Source organism: Oncorhynchus keta, chromosome 30 (genome assembly GCF_023373465.1).
Source record: "Oncorhynchus keta strain PuntledgeMale-10-30-2019 chromosome 30, Oket_V2, whole genome shotgun sequence".
Lineage (NCBI taxonomy): Eukaryota > Metazoa > Chordata > Actinopteri > Salmoniformes > Salmonidae > Oncorhynchus > Oncorhynchus keta.
Genome location: NC_068450.1, coordinates 36244404 through 36262886, shown reverse-complemented (window position 1 = coordinate 36262886; position 18483 = coordinate 36244404). Strand labels below are relative to the sequence as shown.

Sequence of the window (18483 nt, the reverse complement as noted above, 5' to 3'; positions counted from 1 at the left end):
AAGCCTTTCCGTAAGATACATCTGGTATGTTCTACGCCTAGTAGAGAGCAGGTGTGCAGTGTTAAAGTCGGGGACAATCTTCATCATTTTCAAAAGGATGTGGGTTTCATGTTCGTATTCAACCAACTTTATTCATGCTACACGAAAGCACGCCAAATGTACCTGATCAGTGATCGATTAGCAAACAAATAGATGAGCCACCCCCTCCACTTCTTCGCCCGGCATGATATCAAATATACAGATGGAGATTCAAAGAAAGATATTCACATTGGTTGATTATCAGACAAGTCAAGGTCTTGTAGCCTACAGTCCATAGGGATTGTATGGAAGGCTTGTACATAGGCCACCTGTTACGCACACCTCTGTGAAGAGGGAACGCACCACCCTGCTACAACCCAACTGCCCGTGAAGTGAAAGAGGTATGGGACTGTAGGTGTGAGTAAGGATGACAAAAGACAGAGAATTGCACCGTTTACAAGGACTTTATTCCGTCACACGGTAATATGGGGAAAAGGGGCTGGACGGAACCAAAGCAAAGAAAGTAAATATCAAAACCCCATCTCCTACCTTACCTGCCTACCCACTACTTACCTAACTTAGCCCCACCTGGTGCGCTGACCAAAATACAGGGGTAGTCCGCCCAGGTCTTACCTAGTGTGCCTAGACAGTGAATATACTACGGGTATATGTATGCCCACGGGTCTCTTGCCTAAGCACTCCCTAGGTGCCTTCCCCTTACCCCCTGGGAACAAATGAAACAGAGTATTATAAACAATTTCACAAACAAATTGAGAAACACAGGACATCAAATATGCTCTAACTGAGCAACAAACTCACACAGAACATACCAAAGCTGCTCCCATTTACAACTAACCTTGTACATACCAACTGCCTGAGAAACAACCAACATATGCTATAACCCTCAGCCATCAGCCTCCTCTCTCAGCAATCATCTCCTTCTGAGCAACAGAACACTGGTTTATATAGCTTCAGAAGGAGTTGGAATTTGAAGACAGCAACGTCCTGACGAGGGGGCGGGGTCAGCTCTCCACTCATCAATGGGGGCCGACCAATCAGCTGCTTGGGGAGAATTTCAGGAAGCCATCTCCTGAAACACACATTCAAATACACAAACTACCACACAGAAACTGGGGAAAGTAACACTACCATTGGGATAGCTAGGCTACGCGAGTGAAGAGCAAAATAATCCACTTTTTATACTAGGCTACATAACATGCCAGCAGAATGTTCTTATCAGCGGCAATACAGTGCATTTGGCAATAAAAGTATTCAGACCCCTTGATTTTCTCCACATTTTGTTACATTACAGCCTAAATATTTGCAAATGTATTAAAAATAAAAGTATTTGGACCCTTTACTCAGTACTTTGTTGAAGCACCGTTGGCAGCGATTACAGCCTCGAGTTTTCTTGGGTATGACGCTACAAGTTTGGCACACATATATTTTGGGAGTTTATCCCATTCTTCTATGAAGATCCTCTCAAGCTCTGTCAGGTTGGATAGGGAGCGTTGCTGCACAGCTATTATCAGGTGTCTCCAGACATGTTTGATCGGGTTCAAGTCCGGGCTCCTGCATTGTCTTGGCTGTGTGCTTATGGTCGTTGTCCTGTTGGAAGGTGAACCTTCGCCCCAGTCTGATGTCCTGAGAGCTCTGTTGGCAAACTCCAAGCAGGCTGTCATGTGCGTTTTACTTAGGAATGGCTTCCGTCTGGCCACTCGACGATAAATCAAATCAAATCAAATGTATTTATATAGCCCTTCGTACATCAGCTGATATCTCAAAGTGCTGTACAGAAACCCAACCTAAAACCTCAAACAGCAAGCAATGCAGGTGTAGAAGTACGGTGGCTAGGAAAAATTTCCTAGAAAGGCCAAAACCTAGGAAGAACCCTAGAGAGGAACCAGGCTATGAGGGGTGACCAGTCCTCTTCTGGCTGTGCCAGGTGGAGATTATAACAGAACATGGTCAAATAATAATAATCACAGGCAGAACAGTTGAAACTGGAGCAGCAGCACGGCCAGGTTGGGACTGAGGAGTCATCATGCCAGGTAGTCCTGAGGCATGGTCCTAGGGATCAGGTCCTCCGAGAGAGAGAAAGAAAGAGAGAAAGAGAGAATTAGAGAGAGCATACTTAAATTCACACAGGACACCGGATAAGACAGGAGAAGTACTCCAGATATAACAAACTGACCCTAGCCCCCTGACACATAAACTACTGCAGCATAAATACTGGAGGCAGGAGGGGTCAGGAAACACTGTGGCCCCATCCAATGATTCCCCCGGACAGGGCCAAACAGGAAGGATATAACCCCACCCACTTTGCCAAAGCACAGCCCCCACACCACTAGAGGGATACCTTCAACCACCAACTTACCATCCTGAGACAAGGACGAGTATAGCCCACAAAGATCTCCGCCACGGCACAACCCAAGGTGGGGCGTCAACCCAGACAGTAAGATCACATCAGTGACTCAACCCACTCAAGTGACGCACCCCTCCTAGGAACGGCATGAAAGAGCACCAGTAAGCCAGTGACTCAGCCCCTGTAATAGGGTTAGAGGCAGAGAATCCCAGTGGAAAGAGGGGAACCGGCCAGGCAGAGACAGCAAGGGCGGTTTGTTGCTCCAGAGCCTTTCGGTTCGTCTTCACACTCCTGGGCCAGACTACACTCAATCATATGACCCACCGAAGAGATGAGTCTTCAGTAAAGACTTAAAGGTTGAGACCGAGTCTGCGTCTCTCACATGGGTAGGTTGACCATTCCATAAAAATGGAGCTCTATAGAAGAAATCCCTGCCTTCAGCTGTTTGTTTAGAAATTCTAGGGACAATTAGGAGGCCTGCGTCTTGTGACCATAGCGTACGTGTAGGTATGTACGGCAGGACCAAATCAGAGAGATAGGTATAGGAGCAAGCCCATGTAATGCTTTGTAGGTTGCAAGTAAAACCTTGAAATCAGCCTTTGCCTTGACAGGAAGCCAGTGTAGGGAGGCTAGTACTGGAGTAATATGATCAAGTTTATTGGTTCTAGTCAGGATTCTAGCAGCCGTATTTAGCGCTAACAGAAGTTTATTTAGTGCTTTATCCGGGTAGCCGGAGAGTAGCGCATTGCAGTAGTCTAACCTAGAAGTAACAAAAGCATGGATACATTTTTCTGCCAAATGTTTGGTCAGAAAATGTCTGATTTTTGCATTGTTATGTAGATGGGAAAAAAGCTGTCCTTGAAACGGTCTGGATATGTTCATCAAAAGAGAGATCAGGGTCCAGAGTAATGCTGAGAAAGGCCTGATTGGTGGAGTGCTGCATAGATGGTTGTCTTTCTGGAAGATTCTCCAGCTGTTGCCACTGAAATAGCGATGGGCACGCGAGGTTCAAGGTTCAAGGGCAGGGCGCACAGGATGGGCCGCAGAGCCGCGCACAGAAGACTGACCTAGCCCACGAATTTGGAGGGCAGATATGATGAAATATTAGAGCATTAGACCTCTCACTTAAGTCACTCAAAAGTTATACTTACATCCGAACTGGATTCAACGAAAAATTAAATGAAGAGCACACATTTGTAAATCCGAAACTCTAAAAGTAATTGGAAAGGTAGTTACTAATTAATTGTGACATTCTGGTTACAATAAAGATGTAAGCTATATGTTGTGTTTTTATTTACATACCTTAAGGGAAGAATTCGGCAGTACCTGTATGGTTAGTGAGAAAGTCCATATTGCAAATGTACGGTCCCTTACTAGACGTCCGAAATCGTTTGTAAAATTCGCGGACGGCGTCGGGCCGAGCGGCAGGGCCGGACCTACCAGGAAATCATCAAATGAACGTTGTCGGACATTCGGTTTCCGTTTACAAAAATAATAAGATTTATGTCATTTTTCCCATGTCCCGGAAATTCCCACAAGAGGGCATAAGCAATCATATGGCTATTGCTACAAAACATCACGATTCACGACGGGGCCTTATCTCGAAAACTGAAAATATTTAGAAGCCGAAACTCGGTGAGCGTAGGGGCGGCATAATGGGCAGTTGGCCCCGAACAAGATGGCGTCTAGGCCTCAACGGTTTTGAGTTATGGCCATTTATCTGGGATTAAAGGTCCAAAATGAAAATAGAGAAATTATTTTTCCACTTCACGTCAAAGTCAAGGAGCCTCCGGTGTCAATAAAAAAGAACCAGCCATTTATCTATCGTCATTTAAGAGAAATCGTACAACGACACCTTGGTGATGTTCACGGATAGGTGTTTTTTTTTCAACGGTTACAGATCCAGTTGCAGGTTGTTCTTACGAATCTTTTTAAAGTGTGCTGCGGAGCTCTGCGAGATTTCTGTGATTTTCTATGATTTTCTGAAATAACACACACTCACTAAACCCTCCGTAAATAACTCAGTTCTTAACGTAAAGACTTAAAACTCGGGATTCTGTAAAGGCATACCCCAATCATGATATGAGTTTATTTATAGCTTCCTGTGCCAACCGGAAGTGCCTTTAATGGTGTCACAGTGGCAGTTTCCATGGGTTAAAAAGGTCAGATCTTTTCAAAACTTCATATGTGTGACTAGGTAACCCTCGTGAACTGTAAATCAGTCATTTCTCCCAACAGATGTCAAAGAAAATCTCTCACACGCACACACAGCAAGGATGGAGTGAAAAGTGCGGTTCTCAAAGACACAGAGAGCAGGCAATGGCATAAACATAATAATCTCTAGGCCGTGCCGAGTTCAACGAGATATCCCGCTTGACCGTAGCTCGCTCGGTCTGAGCGCAGCGACCATTAGAAAAGTAGGCCCAAAATGAAGCCTGCCCCACAACGTCATTTGCTTTTGGGTGACAGTGAGAGAACCGTTAGGGTGAGAAGCACAATTCGACCTCAGGTATGTTCCTAAGGTCCTTCCGATCCGTGCAAGCCTAACGTTGACAGTGTGGCATTAACCCTTAATAGTTAAAAGATGGTGTTTACTTCAAAAAGTTTGCATTGATTTCTCTCCCCATAGGAATACATTGCCTTTACCCCTAAATTCAACCTGAAGTCTATATGGGTTATGAATGCCGTATGAACCTGTCTTTGGTAACAGTCCATCAGGCCAGTATGAGGTCTACCTGTGTTGATTCTAAGCTTCCTGGACCAACCGGAAGTGGTTAAAATCACCCTAAAAGTGTTTTTCCATTACCTGCCTGCAGTTTGATAGACATAGTGCATTCAACCCTGTGTAAATCAGTCAATTCTTAACGTAAGGACTTAAAACTCAGGATTCTGTAAAATCATAGCCCAGTGAGGATATGTGTTGACTTATAGCTTCCTGTGACAACCGGAAGTGCCTTAATTGGTGTCTCAGGGGCTGTTTCGAGGGGTTAAAAAAGTCAGATCTGTCCAAAACTTCATATGTGTGATTAGGCAACCCCCATGAACTGTCAATCAGTCATTTTTCCCATAAAATTTCAAAGGAAAACTAAATCACACAGACACACAACTTGGAAGGAGGGACGTATTGGGGTTTGTAGAGACAGACAGTGCCTCCAATAGTTAGCTTTGTTCGAGCTAAAAAAGAACCGTCAGACCTAGAGTTCCGAAACTTTAGAAACCTGTTCTAGGCCTCGGGTCGATAGTGCGTGGTGAGTTAGGTGGCTCTAGAAGGTTCTCGGACCGAGAAATAGCCTCGTACATTTGCAATGTCTTCAATTCATTTTGACCATTACGAAAATGGCGACATTTAGAAAAGTCTCAGAGACACAAGACTAGGTGCATTGAAACCGGCTCGGGCCATAGAGACGGACCCCAACGTTTCGGTCCGATAGCTCATTCAAGGACCCCATAGCAAGGCATTGAAAAAATGGATTTTCAGCACCAATTAGGGTTTTACTCGGGCACCGAAGGACCTATCGAGCCGAAACTCGGGATTCGGGGTCGCCTCACATAGGCCTTCACATAATGTCTGACCTGGACCCGCAGCTAGAACGTAACTATGTGTTTTACGTTTTTATTATGTTTTAAACTAATGGCGCTGTGAATTATGGGCCTGCTCTGACATATGTGATAGTTGGCTTCTAAATGAGTTGGAAAAAGTGGGTTTGGTGTCAATTGGTATCAGTTTGGTGTCAGAATGACATCTAATTGACTGGTGGACACTGACTTGCTAGTTGACTTTTGTACATTAGCAATATGTTTAAACGGAGAGGGACCATCACCAAAATGGCATTCTGAAATCAACACAAAAAATGGCATCACCATAGTCTCCAGGCTGTGCAGAGTTCAACGAGACGCCCGCTTGACCGTAGCTCGCTCTGAGTGCAGCGACCTTGAAAAAAAAAGAAGGCGCAAAAGGAAGGCTGGCCCTCAATGTCATTTGCTTTTGGGTGACAGTGAGAGAACCGTTAGGGTGAGAAGCACAATTCGACCTCGGGTACGTTCCTAAGGTCCTCCCGATCCGTGCAAGCCTAACCTTGACCCTGTGGCATTAACCCTTAACAGTTAAAAGAAGGTGTTTACATCAAAGAGTTTGCATTGACTTCTCTCCCCATAGGAATACATTGCCTGCACCTCTAAATTCAACCTGAAGCCTATGTGGGTTATGAATGCCTTATGAACCTGTCTTCTATGACAGTCCATCAGACCACTATGAGGTCTACCTGTGTCGATTCTAAGCTTCCTGGAGCAACCGGAAGTGGTTAGATTGACCCAAAAGGAGTTTTGATGTACATAACCTTCAAAGGTGAAAATGACTGCATTCAACACTGTGTAGATCATAGATCAGTCAATTCTTAACTTAAAGACTTAAAACTCAGGATTCTGTAAGTGTTTATGTCAATCAAGACATGTGTTTACTTATAGCTTCCTGTGCCAACCGGAAGTGCCTTTAATTGGGTCACACTGTCTGTTTTGAAGGGTTAGAAAAGTCACATCTCTCCAAAACTTCATATGTGTGACCAGGTAACCCTCCTAAACTGTAAATCAGTCATTTCTCCCAGCAGATGTCAAAGAAAAGCTCTCACACGCACACACAGCAAGGATGGAGTGAAAAAGTGTGGTTCTTAAAGACACAGAGAGCAGGCAATGGCATAAACATAATGTCTAGGCCGTGCCGAGTTCAACGAGATATCCCGCTTGACCGTAGCTCGCTCGGTCTGAGCGCAGCGACCATTAGAAAAGTAGGCCCAAAATGAAGCCTGCCCCACAACGTCATTTGCTTTTGGGTGACAGTGAGAGAACCGTTAGGGTGAGAAGCACAATTCGACCTCAGGTACGTTCCTAAGGTCCTTCCGATCCGTGCAAGCCTAACGTTGACCGTGTGGCATTAACCCTTAATAGTTAAAAGAAGGTGTTTACTTCAAATAGTTTGCATTGACTTCTCTCCCCATAGGAATACATTGCCTGCACCCCTAAATTCAACCTGAAGTCTATATGGGTTATGAATGCCGTATGAACCTGTCTTTGATAACAGTCCATCAGGCCAGTATGAGGTCTACCTGTGTTGATTCTAGGCTTCCTGGACCAACCGGAAGTGGTTAAAATCACCCTAAAAGTGTTTTCCATTACCTGCCTGCAGTTTGATAGACATAGTGCATTCAACCCTGTGTAAATCAGTCAATTCTTAACGTAAGGACTTAAAACTCAGGATTCTGTAAGTTTCTATGTCAATCAAGACATGGGTTTACTTATAGCTTCCTGTGCCAACCGGAAGTGCCTTTAATGATGTCACAGTGGCAGTTTCCAAGGGTTAAAAAGGTCAGATCTTTTCAAAACTTCATATGTGTGACTAGGTAACCCTCATGAACTGTAAATCAGTCATTTCTCCCAACAGATGTCAAAGAAAAGCTCTCACACGCACACACAGCAAGGATGGAGTGAAAAAGTGCGGTTCTCAAAGACACAGAGAGCAGGCAATGGCATAAACATAATCTCTAGGCCGTGCCGAGTTCAACGAGATATCCCGCTTGACCGTAGCTCGCTCGGTCTGAGCGCAGCGACCATTAGAAAAGTAGGCCCAAAATGAAGCCTGCCCTACAACGTCATTTGCTTTTGGGTGACAGTGAGAGAACCGTTAGGGTGAGAAGCACAATTTGACCTCAGGTACGTTCCTAAGGTCCTTCCGATCCGTGCAAGCATAACGTTGACCGTGTGGCATTAACCCTTAATAGTTAAAAGAAGGTGTTTACTTCAAAGAGTTTGCATTGACTTCTCTCCCCATAGGAATACATTGCCTTTACCCCTAAATTCAACCTGAAGTCTATATGGGTTATGAATGCCGTATGAACCTGTCTTTGGTAACAGTCCATCAGGCCAGTATGAGGTCTACCTGTGTTGATTCTAAGCTTCCTGGACCAACCGGAAGTGGTTAAAATCACCCTAAAAGTGTTTTCCATTACCTGCCTGCAGTTTGATAGACATAGTGCATTCAACCCTGTGTAAATCAGTCAATTCTTAACGTAAGGACTTAAAACACAGGATTCTGTAAAAGCATAGCCCAGTGAGGATATATGTTGACTTATAGCTTCCTGTGCCAACCGGAAGTGCCTTAATTGGTGTCTCAGGGGCTGTTTCGAGGGGTTAAAAAGTCAGATCTGTCCAAAACTTCATATGTGTGATTAGGCAACCCCCATGAACTGTAAATCAGTCATTTTTCCCATAAAATTTCAAAGGAAAACTAAATCACACAGACACACAACTTGGAAGGAGGGACGTATTGGGGTTTGTAGAGACAGACAGTGCCTCCAATAGTTAGCTTTGTTCGAGCTAAAAAAGAACCGTCAGACCTAGAGTTCCGAAACTTTAGAAACCTGTTCTAGACCTCGGGTCGATAGTGCGTGGTGAGTTAGGTGGCTCTAGAAGGTTCTCGGACCGAGAAATAGCCTCGTACATTTGCAATGACTTCAATTCATTTTGACCATTACGAAAGTGGCGACATTTAGAAAAGTCTCAGAGACACAAGACTAGGTGCATTGGAACCGGCTCAGTCATGCCCATAGGGTGGTCCCGGAATCGAACCCACTACCCTGGCGGACCCCAACGTTTGGTGCCGATAGCTCATTCATTCAGGACCCCATAGCAAGGCATGGAAAAAGTGGATTTTCAGCACCAATTAGGGTTTTACTCGGGCACCGAAGGACCTATCGAGCCGAAACTCGGGATTCGGGTCGCCTCACATAGGCCTTCACATAATGTCTGACCTGGACCCGCAGCTAGAACGTAACTATGTGTTTTACGTTTTTATTATGTTTTTAAACTAATGGCGCTGTGAATTATGGGCCTGCTCTGACATATGTGATAGTTGGCTTCTAAATGAGTTGGAAAAAGTGGGTTTGGTGTCAATTGGTATCAGTTTGGTGTCAGAATGACATCTAATTGACTGATGGACACTGACTTGCTAGTTGACTTTTGTACATTAGCAATATGTTTAAACGGAGAGGACCATCACCAAAAGTGACATTCTGAAATCAACCCTAACGAGCCATGGAGATGAACCAGAATCACTGCCCAGCTATCCCGAGTTCATCGGGCCAGTCAATTTCACATTCCTGCAGGATTTTATAGCATGACAAATTCGTGATGGTACCTGCCCATTGAACCACATTGCAAATGCACAGTGACTTTGCAAAAGTGAGAAAACATAAACAAATGGACATGATGAAATCAACACAACTGATGGAAATGTACAACTATCACTGCTCGGCCATCCTGTGTCCATCAGACCAGTCAATTTTGCATTTTTGAGCATGTCAAATTTCATATGGTAAATGCACATTGAAACATATTGCAAATGCGCGCACTTGCAATATGATTCTATAGTGTAAAAACATCACCTAATGGACATGATGAAATCAACACGAGTGATGGAAATGTACAACTATCACTGCCCGGCCATCCTGTGTTCCCATAGCGAGCATTAATATCAGAATGACCGGTAAATGCATTTACAAGCATATTTTTATTTTTGGGTTACCAGTTGCACAACAATGCACGTGCATTTGCAATATGATTCTATAGTGAAAAAACATCACCTAATGGACATGGTGAAATCAACACAACAGTGATGGAAATGTACAACTATCACTGCTCGGCCATCCTGTGTCCATCAGACCAGTCAATTTTGCATTTTGAGCATGTCAAATTTCATATGGTAAATGCACATTGAAACATATTGCAAATGCGCGCGCACTTGCAATATGATTCTATAGTGTAAAAAAACATCACCTAATGGACATGATGAAATCAACACAACGAGTGATGGAAATGTACAACTATCACTGCCCGGCCATCCTGTGTTCCCATAGCGAGCATTAATATCAGAATGACCGGTAAATGCATTTACAACCATATTTTTATTTTTGGGTTACCAGTTGCACAACAATGCACGTGCATTTGCAATATGATTCTATAGTGAAAAAACATCACCTAATGGACATGATGAAATCAACACAACGGTGATGAAATGTACAACTATCACTGCTCGGCCATCCTGTGTCCATCAGACCAGTCAATTTTGCATTTTTGAGCATGTCAAATTTCATATGGTAAATGCACATTGAAACATATTGCAAATGCGCGCACTTGCAATATGATTCTATAGTGTAAAAACATCACCTAATGGACATGATGAAATCAACACAACGAGTGATGGAAATGTACAACTATCACTGCCCGGCCATCCTGTGTTCCCATAGCCATTAATATCAGAATGACCGGTAAATGCATTTACAACCATATTTTTATTTTTTGGGTTACCAGTTGCACAACAATGCACGTGCATTTGCAATATGATTCTATAGTGAAAAAACATCACCTAATGGACATGATGAAATCAACACAACGAGTGATGGAAATGTACAACTATCACTGCTCGGCCATCCTGTGTCCATCAGACCAGTCAATTTTGCATTTTTGAGCATGTCAAATTTCATATGGTAAATGCACATTGAAACATATTGCAAATGCGCGCACTTGCAATATGATTCTATAGTGTAAAAACATCACCTAATGGACATGATGAAATCAACACAACGAGTGATGGAAATGTACAACTATCACTGCCCGGCCATCCTGTGTTCCCATAGCGAGCATTAATATCAGAATGACCCATAAATGCATTTACAACCATATTTTTATTTTGGGTTACCAGTTTGCACAACAATGCACGTGCATTTGCAATATGATTCTATAGTGAAAAAACATCACCTAATGGACATGATGAAATCAACACAACGAGTGATGGAAATGTACAACTATCACTGCTCGGCCATCCTGTGTCCATCAGACCAGTCAATTTTGCATTTTTGAGCATGTCAAATTTCATATGGTAAATGCACATTGAAACATATTGCAAATGCGCGCGCACTTGCAATATGATTCTATAGTAAAAACATCACCTAATGGACATGATGAAATCAACACAGCAGTGATGGAAATGTACAACTATCACTGCCCGGCCATCCTGTGTTCCCATAGCGAGCATTAATATCAGAATGACCGGTAAATGCATTTACAACCATATTTTTATTTTTTGGGTTACCAGTTGCACAACAATGCACGTGCATTTGCAATATGATTCTATAGTGAAAAACATCACCTAATGGACATGATGAAATCAACACAACGAGTGATGGAAATGTACAACTATCACTGCTCGGCCATCCTGTGTCCATCAGACCAGTCAATTTTGCATTTTTGAGCATGTCAAATTTCATATGGTAAATGCACATTGAAACATATTGCAAATGCGCGCGCACTTGCAATATGATTCTATAGTGTAAAAACATCACCTAATGGACATGATGAAATCAACACAACGAGTGATGGAAATGTACAACTATCACTGCCCGGCCATCCTGTGTTCCCATAGCGAGCATTAATATCAGAATGACCGGTAAATGCATTTACAAGCATATTTTTATTTTTGGGTTACCAGTTGCACAACAATGCACGTGCATTTGCAATATGATTCTATAGTGAAAAAACATCACCTAATGGACATGGTGAAATCAACACAACGAGTGATGGAAATGTACAACTATCACTGCTCGGCCATCCTGTGTCCATCAGACCAGTCAATTTTGCATTTTTGAGCATGTCAAATTTCATATGGTAAATGCACATTGAAACATATTGCAAATGCGCGCGCACTTGCAATATGATTCTATAGTGTAAAAACATCACCTAATGGACATGATGAAATCAACACAACGAGTGATGGAAATGTACAACTATCACTGCCCGGCCATCCTGTGTTCCCATAGCGAGCATTAATATCAGAATGACCGGTAAATGCATTTACAACCATATTTTTATTTTTGGGTTACCAGTTGCACAACAATGCACGTGCATTTGCAATATGATTCTATAGTGAAAAACATCACCTAATGGACATGATGAAATCAACACAACGAGTGATGGAAATGTACAACTATCACTGCTCGGCCATCCTGTGTCCATCAGACCAGTCAATTTTGCATTTTTGAGCATGTCAAATTTCATATGGTAAATGCACATTGAAACATATTGCAAATGCGCGCGCACTTGCAATATGATTCTATAGTGTAAAAACATCACCTAATGGACATGATGAAATCAACACAACGAGTGATGGAAATGTACAACTATCACTGCCCGGCCATCCTGTGTTCCCATAGCGAGCATTAATATCAGAATGACCGGTAAATGCATTTACAACCATATTTTTATTTTTGGGTTACCAGTTGCACAACAATGCACGTGCATTTGCAATATGATTCTATAGTGAAAAAACATCACCTAATGGACATGATGAAATCAACACAACGAGTGATGGAAATGTACAACTATCACTGCTCGGCCATCCTGTGTCCATCAGACCAGTCAATTTTGCATTTTTGAGCATGTCAAATTTCATATGGTAAATGCACATTGAAACATATTGCAAATGCGCGCGCACTTGCAATATGATTCTATAGTGTAAAAACATCACCTAATGGACATGATGAAATCAACACAGCAGTGATGGAAATGTACAACTATCACTGCCCGGCCATCCTGTGTTCCCATAGCGAGCATTAATATCAGAATGACCGGTAAATGCATTTACAACCATATTTTTATTTTTTGGGTTACCAGTTGCACAACAATGCACGTGCATTTGCAATATGATTCTATAGTGAAAAAACATCACCTAATGGACATGATGAAATCAACACAACGAGTGATGGAAATGTACAACTATCACTGCTCGGCCATCCTGTGTCCATCAGACCAGTCAATTTTGCATTTTTGAGCATGTCAAATTTCATATGTAAATGCACATTGAAACATATTGCAAATGCGCGCGCACTTGCAATATGATTCTATAGTGTAAAAACATCACCTAATGGACATGATGAAATCAACACAACGAGTGATGGAAATGTACAACTATCACTGCCCGGCCATCCTGTGTTCCCATAGCGAGCATTAATATCAGAATGACCGGTAAATGCATTTACAACCATATTTTTATTTTTGGGTTACCAGTTGCACAACAATGTGCATTTGCAATATGATTCTATAGTGAAAAACATCACCTAATGGACATGATGAAATCAACACAACGAGTGATGGAAATGTACAACTATCACTGCTCGGCCATCCTGTGTCCATCAGACCAGTCAATTTTGCATTTTTGAGCATGTCAAATTTCATATGGTAAATGCACATTGAAACATATTGCAAATGCGCGCGCACTTGCAATATGATTCTATAGTGTAAAAAACATCACCTAATGGACATGATGAAATCAACACAACGAGTGATGGAAATGTACAACTATCACTGCCCGGCCATCCTGTGTTCCCATAGCGAGCATTAATATCAGAATGACCGGTAAATGCATTTACAACCATATTTTTATTTTGGGTTACCAGTTGCACAACAATGCACGTGCATTGCAATATGATTCTATAGTGAAAAAACATCACCTAATGGACATGATGAAATCAACACAACGAGTGATGGAAATGTACAACTATCACTGCTCGGCCATCCTGTGTCCATCAGACCAGTCAATTTTGCATTTTTGAGCATGTCAAATTTCATATGGTAAATGCACATTGAAACATATTGCAAATGCGCGCGCACTTGCAATATGATTCTATAGTGTAAAAACATCACCTAATGGACATGATGAAATCAACACAACGAGTGATGGAAAGGAACAACTATCACTGCCAGGCCATCCTGTGTTCCCATAGCGAGCATTAATATCAGAATGACCGGTAAATGCATTTACAAGCATATTTTTTGGGGGGTTACCAGGTGCCTATTTTCAATCACCAGTTGCACAACATGCGTATCCATCAGAATATTTTAAACAGTCCATAAAGCACTCAGGACGGACTCCATAGATAGAGGGCCGTAGTAGGGTACTCCCATAGCGGGCATGGACAATAGGCGTCCCGGTAAATGCATTTACAACCATATTTTTATTTTTGGGTTACCAGTTGCACAACAATGCACGTGCATTTGCAATATGATTCTATAGTGAAAAAACATCACCTAATGGACATGATGAAATCAACACAACGAGTGATGGAAAGGAACAACTATCACTGCCAGGCCATCCTGTGTTCATCAGGCCAGTCAATTTCACATTCCTGCAGGATTTTTATAGCATGACAAATTCGTGATGGTACCTGCCCATTGAACCATATTGCAAATGCACAGTGACTTTGCAAAAGTGAGAAAACATAAACAAATGGACATGATGAAATCAACACAACGAGTGATGGAAAGGTACAACTCTCACTGCTCGGCCATCCTGTGTTCATCAGACCAGTCAATTTTGCATTTTTGAGCAAGGTCAAATTTCATATGGTAAATGCACATTGAAACATATTGCAAATGCACGTGCACTTACAATATGATTCTATAGTGAAACAACATCACCTAACGGAGATGATGAAATCAACACAACGAGTGAGGAAATGTACAACTATCACTGCTCGGCCATCCTGTGTTCATCAGACCAGTCAATTTTGCATTTTTGAGCAAGGTCAAATTTCATATGGTAAATGCACATTGAAACATATTGCAAATGCACGTGCACTTGCAATATGATTATATAGTGAAAAACATCACAAAATGGACATGATGAAGTCAACACAACGAGTGATGGAAAGGAACAACTATCACTGCCCGGCCATCCCGAGTTCATCAGGCCAGTCAATTTTGCATTTCTGCAGGATTTTTGAGCATGTCAAATTTCTTACGTCATTTGGCCCACAAAAAAATCCTTATGCACAATTAAAAAAATATATAAAAAAATATGATAATAAAATTGGACAAAAGTATATTCATACAGTTCTTACACATGTGTAATTGACCAAAAAATTGAAAGAATTTCAAAAAACGGTCCAGAAAGCACTTTTTAAGGGTGTGTGAAGTTTTTTACAAAATTTTGACATTTTTGACTTTTGACTTTGACTTCCTATGAAATCATATTGGAATTGGACAAAACATATTCCTTATGCGCATGTAAAAAAAAAAAAAAAATTATGATAATAAAATTGGACAAAAGTATATTCATACAGTTCTTACACATGTGTAATTGACAAAAAATCGAAAGAATTTCGAAAAACGGTCCAGAAAGCACTTTTTATGGGTGTGTGAAGTTTTTACAAAATTTTGACATTTTTGACTTTTGACTTTTGACTTCCTATGAAATCATATTGGAATTGGACAAAACATATTCCTTATGCGCATATAAAAAAAAATTAAAAAAATTATGATAATAAAATTGGACAAAAGTATATTCATACAGTTCTTACACATGTGTAATTGACAAAAAAATCGAAAGAATTTCGAAAAACGGTCCAGAAAGCACTTTTTAAGGGGTGATAAGTTTTTGAAAAAATTTCATTTTTTCAAAATTTTACTTTTGGACATTAATTTGGGTTACATATCCAATATGAAAAACCCCGTGGAGCGCATTTGCCCCCTGTTGAATTTTTAAAGTGTTACAACTGGCAATTGCCATATGGCATTTGCAATACACTTTGGATGAATCAACGCCGAATTGGGTGGTATTGGCCAATGTGTATATGGTTTGTCCGATGCCAATGACTTGCCATTCATTTTTGTCCAATACAGGGGTATTCCCTTACAGAAGTGATGGACAGCTGGTGGCATTTTGAAAACAGGTTTTCAAAAACTTGTAGCCCAATTAGCAGGACAATAGACACCTTTCCAGTAATCCCCATCCTGCCCCATACTCCATCCTTCAGTTACCATTCAAAAACAATCCGTTTATATTTTTCTTTAATGACATCGCGACCAAAGAGAACAGACGAAATGGACATAGTTTTCATCAAGCCAGCTTCTTTCTATGGTGCTACCCGTTCTAGGGTTAGAACCATAACAACGAGAGGACTTCATAATGAGCCGGAGCTGAAAGGATCACCAAAACTAAAAATATTTTGGTTTCAGTGCATTTAAAAAATATATATATATTGCCTATCAATGTGTAAGCATACTGTGTAATAAAATTGCTAATTAAATCAAGGTTAAATAAAACAATAATTGTGTACTATTTTTATTGTGTACTAAAAAACATGAGTGTGTTTTTGCAGAGCTTACAACCATGCTGACAACCATCCGTGGAGATCAGTGGACAAAGGGCTGGACAACGGGCCACACCGAAAAAAACTTATGGTTGCCAAGAAAGTGATTAGTTTTGCTAAATGTGTTCGCAGCATTTGTCTGTTGGAGTCACTTTTAATTCTTAACTGATCTACCGTTTCTATCATAGGCCACTGTAATCGATGGGGCTCAGGGCGGTACCTTTCTGCTCATCTGAGGAAGGTGCACATGGATCAGATTCAAACTTTGAAGACCGAGATCGAGTCATTGAAGGCAGACCAGCAGAAAGAGAAACATTATCTGAGGCCAGAGATACTGGCGACAGCTGATGCATTGGTCCAGAGCCAGGCGGCATTGGCGGAGAGTCAGGTGGAGATTGACATGTTGAAGAGGGCGAGGAACGAGATGGAGTCATGATCCATGCCAGGCACACCTGTGAGCTCTGGAACTCCACCTCCGACAGGCAGAGTCAACAAACCTGGCGGGTTCATCAGGTCGTCGGTTCACCCTGACATTTCCATTCCTCTTATGACAACAGAACTTGACCAACTCCTCACCAGGCACAGCAAGGGCTGTCCGGACCATTATGTTGTTCTACTATAGCCTAATAAACAAATGCAGGTGGCTTATATCTTCAAAATGCTTTAAATGCTTTATTATCCAAATGTAAAAGCATATACAGAACTGTATTTCTTCATCATTATCTTTATGCTTTCATTAATAAATTAATGATAAAAATACTTTCAAAATGTAGATGTTTAATTGGTTAAATACCTACAGGCATAAATATCACTGAATTACAGAAATATTGCAACAAAGTTGTCTAATGAAGGCAAATAAATTGTTGCATACTAAAAAAAACTCTTTCAAACACACGGTCACATTGTACAGCACCAATATGGCCATTAGTATGTAGCTGGACAATAGACTCCTAGAAGGAGGCTAGGGGGAGAATTGAATTGTCAAATGTATTTCTTAGTTAGCTTGGCTGTATCACAACCGGCCGTGATTGGTTGCAATTTCAGTTTAATTCACCAGAAAAGACAAAACAAATAATATACAACAAAAAGTATTATTATTATTTTTTATTATTTATTACATCTGAATGTGATTGTGAGTCACATAGGGCAGCGCACAATTGGCCCAGCATTTCTCTCCCTCTAAAAACACAATTGGCCATTACAAATATTATTTTAGCCTTTATTCAGATTACAATCGCTCACTTACGAGTTTTTTTTACAAAATAACCTCCAAAATATCGGCACCTACATAAAGCTGAGTGACTCACTCATTCATGGCTTTGGATCAAAATACTGACCTGGACACCATGTACAGTATTATAATAGCCCATTATAATAGCCTGTATTTTAATACTTTGTGGATGGGGCGCAGGGCAAAATGCGTTGCTACAGATGCAGGTTCGATGCCCGTGCCATCCGTCACCATGAGACACATCAGTCAGATTTTGGTTTACATTTAGAATCCTCTATATGTAATTATTGGCGGAGTGTCACATCATACTGTAGGCGACATGAGTCTCACTAGTGTTGAGTAATATGCGGTTAAAAGTGGTGTAGGTGTTATTTATATTTAAAGAGCACATTGAAGTTAGAATCAATAGCCTACAAATATTTGAGCACTGTTTCACACTGCTCTGAGACAAGCATGGGGACTGGTCTTGATAAATCAATGAGATATTTACTTTCCCTGAATCTCCGTTTGGGTATTGGTTAGACTACAATTACACAATTAGGGTGTAGAAATGTTATGCTCTTAGTGTAACCTTTATTTAACTAGGCAAGTCAGTTAAGAACAAATTCTTATTTACAAGAACAACCTACTCCTTCCTCCCCATTGGGGAATCGAATACCAGGCTCCTGCGTGCCCGC

At 41.4% G+C, this 18483-nt stretch overlaps 1 long non-coding RNA gene across 6 annotated transcripts; it reads right to left on the bottom strand.

Moving 5' to 3' along the window:
* Positions 1–9921: 9921 nt before the first annotated feature.
* Positions 9922–15229, bottom strand: LOC127914001 (uncharacterized). 6 transcript variants are annotated; one of them, XR_008087581.1, is made up of 6 exons: positions 13936–15229; positions 13543–13736; positions 12367–12953; positions 11580–11973; positions 10208–10408; positions 9922–10014 (listed from the first exon to the last, which is right to left on the bottom strand). It is a non-coding gene; the product is annotated as an uncharacterized LOC127914001 (long non-coding RNA). The 6 variants fall into 6 exon arrangements; XR_008087582.1 differs by lacking the exon at positions 13543–13736; XR_008087580.1 differs by lacking the exons at positions 13543–13736; positions 13936–15229 and adding an exon at positions 13737–13863.
* Between the last annotated feature and the right edge of the window lie 3254 nt (positions 15230–18483).